Genomic DNA, 7,401 nt, shown 5'->3' with positions numbered 1-7,401 from the left:
CTTTCTGTGATATAACCACAGGAGTCGGTCTTAAGCAAACCAACTTGGCTGGCCCCTCTACTGTTATCAAATGACTCAAAAGGCTAACACTGAGCCATAGTGCCCTGTGACCTGAAAACCAGGATCACTGAGACTTAAGATTTCTCCCTCTTCTGGTTTCATGTAAACCCTTCCCAATCTATCCTCTGCCATTGCACAGACCATCTGCCATCATCATATGACAGTGTGGGGTGTATGTCATATGGAAAGGAGGTGAACCACAGACCCAACATCATGCTGCTCACTTATCCAAGTCCAAATAAGCTTGATCTATTCTAAACACTGTTAGGCTGCCTTTCTGTAAGCAAACCTGGCCTCACTCTTTCATCAAGCACTAACTAGTGTCTCAAATGCTCTCCTTCCTTCGTCCTTCAACCCCAAGCAACACATGTTTTCTCTTCTCTTCACTTCATCTCTCTTCGCTGCACTTTTTCCTTCTTTTCTCCTTGATCCAGTCGGGCCACTCTGTGAGCTCTCTCTCTCTTTCCCAGCCTGCCCAAAGTCATCAGCACTCCTGCTGGCCGTTTTCTCTTCCGGTTTGTTCACTTGATTTGGCATAATCTCTGAGTCCAGACCATGCACAGCCTAGGAACAGGCAAAATAATCCACTGTGAGCAGGAAGATCGTTTAAGAACTTCCGTTTATAAGCAGTTTTGAACTGTCCTCTTTTAGTTTTCATGTGAGAATATTATTTATTACCTAGTTATTTATGTGGAAATTGAACCCAGGACCTGGCACATGCTAGACATGTGCTCTGGAGTGTTTAATTCATAAATGTATCAGCACTTGTTTATATGATTTATAACTAACCACACAAATCTGTGAGCGAAGAATGTAGCTCACTCACTTCCATATCACCAGTGCTCAGTGTACTGCACAAGTCAACAACTGCTTCTTAACAAGTGCATCTACAAATGAATCAGAGCCATCGCATGAAATCTGTCAAGCACTCGATGATGTTCCTTAGTCACAGAACATTCCAAATGGGTCCCTTCTAAGTTCACAGTAACCATCCCAGGGATGTTTTGATCTATCCTTTCTCACCTGTCCCTGATATGTTTGCTTTTTCCTCAAGCATCACTTGTCCCTCCCTCAGTTCCTGCCCCCTAAGCAGAGCTCTCAAGTTTGCTTGTCTTTGCCCACATCTATCTTTTCCCAAACTTAGAAAAAAAAAAAACCTCATTGTACTCCAGTTGCCTCACACTGCGTCCCTGTTCAGCATGGAAGAAGCCAGAACAGTCTGCATCCCTATTCCCTATTGGCAATTTGGGTAACCTCTTCAGAGGATGGTGTGATAAGAATAGGAGGTAGGAATTGGCTAGGCAGTTGGGGTAAAAAGACCCCAAAGAAAAGTAGCCAGTTTCTTGCCTAAAACTCACAATGTCGTTGGTCCCACATGGCGGCTAACAACTGCCTGTAACTCCAGTTCCAGGGGATCCGACAGCCTCTTCAGTTCTCCGCGGACACTGTACCACACAAGTGCACTTACCTGCATGCAGGAAATACATGCATACACATAAAATAAAAATAATAAATAAAAATATTTTTTCAAAAATGTCGAAAGTATTTGGGAGCTTGTATCTAATCCTTAAAAGATTTTTAGGGTTACCACTTCAGAAGGAGGAATGTTAGAGTAGCTAAAAGCCCCATAAAAATAAATAAATCGGGCTGGTTGGGAGCTTTTATCTAATCCTTAGAAGATTTTAGGGTTACCTCTTCAGAAGGAGGAAATATTAGAGTGGCCAAAAGCCCCCAAAAAATTAATTAAAGAAGAAGAAAGAGTACATGAAGTTATCAGAAAAAAGTGATGGGAGATATGGGAGGAGTTGGAGGGGAGGGAGTGGGCACGGATTTGAGTCAACAGCCTCTTCTGTCCTCCACAGGCATTGCACAACATGGGTACACTTACATGCAGACAATACATGCATACACATAAAAAAATAATAAATAAAATATAGGAGATATGGGAGGAGTTGGAGGGGAGGGAGTGGGCATGGATTTGATCAAAACACCTTATAATGCATGTATGAAATTCTCAATAAATTATTTATTTTAAAAAAAAAGAAAAAAGAAAAGAACCCTCATGTCACCAAAACTCCCACCCTCACCTTCAGCTCAAAAGTCTCATTTTAGGGCCCCATGCTCTGGCACTGCTCCTCAGCAGTGCCAGTAGAATAGCCAGTAACCCTGCAGCTCCAGGCTCCCCAGGGACTACCCTGGTCTGGTCGTGGTTTCCTCATCTGAGAAAGAATGATGAAACCTAAATATGCATCTAGCTATTCATAGCTTTCTTCTATTCTGAGATTGTGGTTTTCTACCTTTTTATAGTAAAACATGCTCTTATGATTATGGTAATTGGTTATTAGCTTTGCTTGGAAAAATAGTTTTGCAGTCCTCCTCAAAACACCTTATATGCATGTATGAAACTCTCAATAAATTATTTATTTTTTAAAAAAATATGATATGTAAAATATATTTTCAATTAGCTATTATTTGCCTTTTAACTTGGTTATTAAACTTTTCTTGCTAAATTTAGCAATTAACTCCTCTAAAATTTTACTCTTGTTCAAACCCAAATATTTTCTCTATGTGACAATAGCCATACTTACATTTTAACTAATCATATTTGTGAGATTTTTGATATTTAAATCTTTATATGGAATGTAATGAAATAATATAATGTTTTATGGAATTTTTGTTTTTGCTTTAACAATTCTTTCTTTACAAAATTCCAGCATAGACATGGGGAAGTGGGTAATAAACCCCAACCTTAACTGAAGAACTTGTGTCAACTGATGACTGTTGGGAGAGTTCGAGATAGTGTCTTACAGGGATAGAGTTCTTTTTAAGTATATTTTTATTGAGTTTTTGTGTATTTCATATAATAGATCTCAATAAAATGTAGAACCCTCCTTCATCCACAACCCCCCATAACCTTCCTACCAGATTTCACACCTTCTGTCATGTATATTAAAGACCTATCCAGTCAAGCATTTGTACTCAGATGTCCCTCAGTGCAAGTTCATCCACAGGAGTCTAGTCAGCCTATTTAGAGTCACCCCCTTAAAGATTAACTCTCCCTTGTCCCAAGGTAATCAGTTGCCAACAGTTCCTTGGCTAAGGTTGGGGCCTGCTGCCCATTTCCCAAGTTCTATGCTGGGTTTTTGTCTGACTGAGTCAGCATTTGCACCATTATTGCAAATTCATATGAGCAGGTTCCCAGAGGCCTAAAAGCCTCTGCTCATGCACCAACCCTGGCTCTTACAATCTTTTCAACCCCTCTTCCACAATGGTCCCTGAGCCATGGATGGTGAGGTTTAATGTAGTCATATCCAGGGACACACTCTGAAGCCTCTTATTCTCTACACCTTGGACAGTTGTGGCCTTCCGTGTGCTTCGTACTCTGTTGTATGAGGAAGCTTCACTATTGAGAGTTCAGGGATGTATTAGTATTCTTTCTACCCCCTGTTCTGTTATGTTCCATGAGCCTTAGGTGTAGAAGTCTACTGTGGAGGTGTCACTTAGGACTGGGAATCTCAGACATATATTTTCTGTGTGAATTCTCACCAGTTTTGAAACTCTTTAATAGTCTCCATCTGTTGCAAAAAGAAGTTCCTTTGATAAGTGGTGTATGGTATACTTGTCAGGGTAGTAGACAGGTCTGTGGCAGGCAGATCAGGAGACCAAGGACAAGGTGAGGGATGTGGGGACAGCCTGTGGAGGGTCCGCCAAACTAAGCTGGAGAATTGAGCTAGTGTGAGAGCAGATCAGGATGGCAATGGGCAGGGTCTGGGTTAGGAAGTTAGTCCAGGGATCTCAGGTGGGAAGAGCAGGATCGGGCCTAGGCATAAGGCTAGAAGGAAGAGAGATTGGGGAGAGAGAGGGATGGGACTCTTGGTGGATCCAGTGGATGGACCCACACTGAAGGACACTTGTTTTTTTTTTTTTTTTGGTCTTTTTGAGACAGGGGTCTGACTGTAGCCTCAGCTGGCCTGGAACTTGCTGTGTAGACCAGGCTAGCCTCCATCTCACAGAGATACCTGCCTCTGCCTCCTGAGTATTGGGATTAAAAGCATGAGCCACCACAACAGGCACCTAAATCTTTTACAAGAAAATTTATCCATTCACAAAATCTAAGTGTCTTGGGACCACTGAACCGTCTGCAAACAGAAAATCATTTTGTGGTTTATTTTTATGATGGAGAAAGCTGTTTTAGAAGAGGTTATACCATAAGCCTTTCAAATTATTCTCCATGCTTAGAAGCACACAAGGTCCCTAGGTCAGATGAGTACCATGCAGAAGGAAGGTTTCAGACAGGGGAGAGCATGCAAGCCTGAGAAGGCTGACTCTGTATTCAAACTTTTGCTCTATAAAGGCAGCCTACATGCATATACTCACAACAGACAAAACAGCATCTTGAGTAGAACCATCCTCCTGCTTCATCTGACCTCACCACCAATGGAAAAGGCTTGAGTTTCCCAACTATAACCCTCCTTGGTGATCAAATATAGATCTGCTTCTTGTCTAGTCCAAGAGCATATATTTTGTTATTCAAATTCTTTCCCAAAGTATGCTTGAGCTTATGAGCTGCGTTTAGACATATATTTTACTGAAAATCCATTTGCTGTTAGTCACTCAGTCAGGGCTCAAAACAATAACTAGAGCCAGAAAGCCAATGAACATGAACACTGGGAGTATTTTGGTTGTCCGTGTTTTCTGGCTTTAGAACTGAAACTTTAATCAAATGGAACAGGACACTCAGACTATTTATACCCTGGTACACAGTCAGAGAAGTATTATCTCATTGCCCTTACAAGATAAAACCAAGTGGAAATGAGTCACTACTTGGCTGAATCATGCTCTTGGAACACCCACATTAGGGTGAGACTATGTTTGATGATTATTGCTCTAGTTATATCTGAATTGGTGGTATGAGCTCAAGACAAGAATGTGTTCAGTTTCTCCTAAGAATCTGCAATGGCCACTTCACATCAGAGCCCATGCTTAGTGCTGAAGACTCTGAACATAGTGCTGTTCAGTCTGTTTTTCAAGGTGTTATGTTATAGCCAAGAACTAGTCTCAACCAAGTATAGTTCTGCATCTTTGTTAAGAGGGAGAATTTCAAATTTGAGGCTAAATTGGGCAAAATAGCAGGACTGCTCACCAGAAGAAACAAACAGAAATGGGAAGGGAGGGATGGAGGGAGAGAGGGAGAGAGGGATGCAGAGAGGGAGGGGAGGGATGAATAAATGAATGAAACAAATGGACAAATGAAGGAATGAAAGAAATATTTTGACTTTCCTGGGAAACAGAGGTCCAGGTGGCTGAGATGATGTAAGTAAAATCTCACAATACTGTTAAGGCTAGAACATGAATTTCTTCACGTTACCGTACCTGCTGAGCTTCGAGTCCCAGATTTGATGAATTACAAAATGAGAACGAACAAACAAAAACAAACACAGAGACTAACTTCAAGCTTTCCAAACATTCTTGATCACTGACAATCTGGGCAGAAGACTGGGTGTAAAGAGTGTTCTCTTGGACACAGGGCTAAGATGTGCATTCGGGAGGCCATCTGGACAATGATTCTCAGAGTGGCAGTGCTACAAAGAACCCTCCTTCCAGGCATTTTGAGTCACAATTCTTTCTTCCCAATTCAGTCTTCATGGGTGCACCATTACTTGTAGGTGCAATGCATGGACTGACTTCCACCATCTCCATGACAGAGCCCTTCACCAGGACGCAGTCCCCGTTACTGTGATCACCCTCAGGAGTTCTGTCCTTGAAGACCTAATTGAGATTGCTTTGAGCCCTCATTTCATGCCTTAGGAATTTCTACTCTCCTCCCCAGGACTTATTAGAATATTTAGGACTCTTACATTTTAGTAGTCACTTCCAAACGCAATGTCCACCCCTACTGAGGTCTGCAGATGTGGTGGCACATCCCTGTAAGCTCAGCACTTGGGAGGTGAGGATGGCAGTGGCAGAAGTTCAAGGTCATCCTCTGCTACAGAGTGAGCTCAAGAGCAGCCTGAGCTAATGAGTCCTGCCTCAAAAAGTAAATCAACAAACAAAATAAAGAAACAGAAGCTCCAAAAGGCAGCTAACAGTGCACAGTATAGCTCTGTGAGTTCTAGAAAAGAAATGATTCTTGAGCCTAGAGTCAAAATAGATATGAGGCTAGGGAGAGAGCTCTGCGGGTAAGAGTTCTTGCCATGCAAGCATAAGGGTCTGCATTCAAATCCCCAGCACTGTGCATAGCTGTGTGCATGCCTGTAAGCCCACCACCATGAAAGGCAGAGACGCAAGTATTGCTGGGGCTTGCTGGCCACCAGACTAGTTCCAAATTCAGTGAGAGACTCTATGGTCTATGGACAGTGATAGAGCAGGACGCCCAACGCCCTCCTCTAGCCTGTACACATGTAAAAGCCTCTACATGTTCACTATGTACACATAGAACACACACACACACACACACACATACACACAAGGGTAGAAATTATATCTGAACAAAAAAAAATAAGTCTTTCTGTAACTAGAGATATTTTGTATGAGAAGGTTGGGGTTGAACTGTGATTTGTGTGAAGAGATATAATGTGAGAGTGATTATCAACTGCTAAAGCTTTCACTAGGAAGATCAGTCTTCCCTAGTATTTTGATATTTGTCAGCACCTTCTGAGTACAGTGTTCCACATACAGTGCTCAGCATTTCACATTTATTCTCACATTCAACCTACAAAACGACCCAGGTAATTACACACCATTATTATCTCATTTTGCAGATGGAGACAAGGAGGCTCACAGAGGTTCAGTGATCTGCTGTTGTCTGCATTTGGCTGGTGAGCAATGATGTGGGAGTAGAATCCAAGCTGCCCAGTTCCAGACCCCAGAGGCCTGCTTGCAGCATACCTCTGCTCTCATCTCTCCTCCATGGTCTCCCCGTTGGCTCATGAAGAGCCAATGTCACAGATGTTGCCAACAGTTTAACCACATAACTAGTCAGTTCCATCAGACATCTACTCCAATTACCTTTTGTCGTTTGTTTTCCATATTTGCAAATTTTGCCAAAATGTATCTTAAAAGAAAAACCAATACCCAGGGTGCTTCCACAGTCACAACTGGGCCTGTGCAGAAGGTAAAACTTTTGGGTTGCCCAAGTTTCTAGTTTCCAGTTGAGGGTGGAAAAGGTGACTCTTTATCTTCCATTTTTTGCTCGCACATTCTAAATAAATGTCCTTTCTGAAGTATGTTTACCGACACGTTTTTCATATTTGTTGATTTTTTTCATATCTTGTTGATTTTTGCTTTTCAAAATAAACTTCATGAGAGTGATGACACGCTCTTCACTGTTTATAAGCACAA

The sequence above is a fragment of the Nannospalax galili genome, unplaced genomic scaffold, assembly GCF_000622305.1.
Source record: "Nannospalax galili isolate Female #2095 unplaced genomic scaffold, S.galili_v1.0 scaffold1458, whole genome shotgun sequence".
NCBI classification, from domain to species: Eukaryota; Metazoa; Chordata; class Mammalia; order Rodentia; family Spalacidae; genus Nannospalax; species Nannospalax galili.
This window is presented reverse-complemented; position numbering follows the sequence as displayed.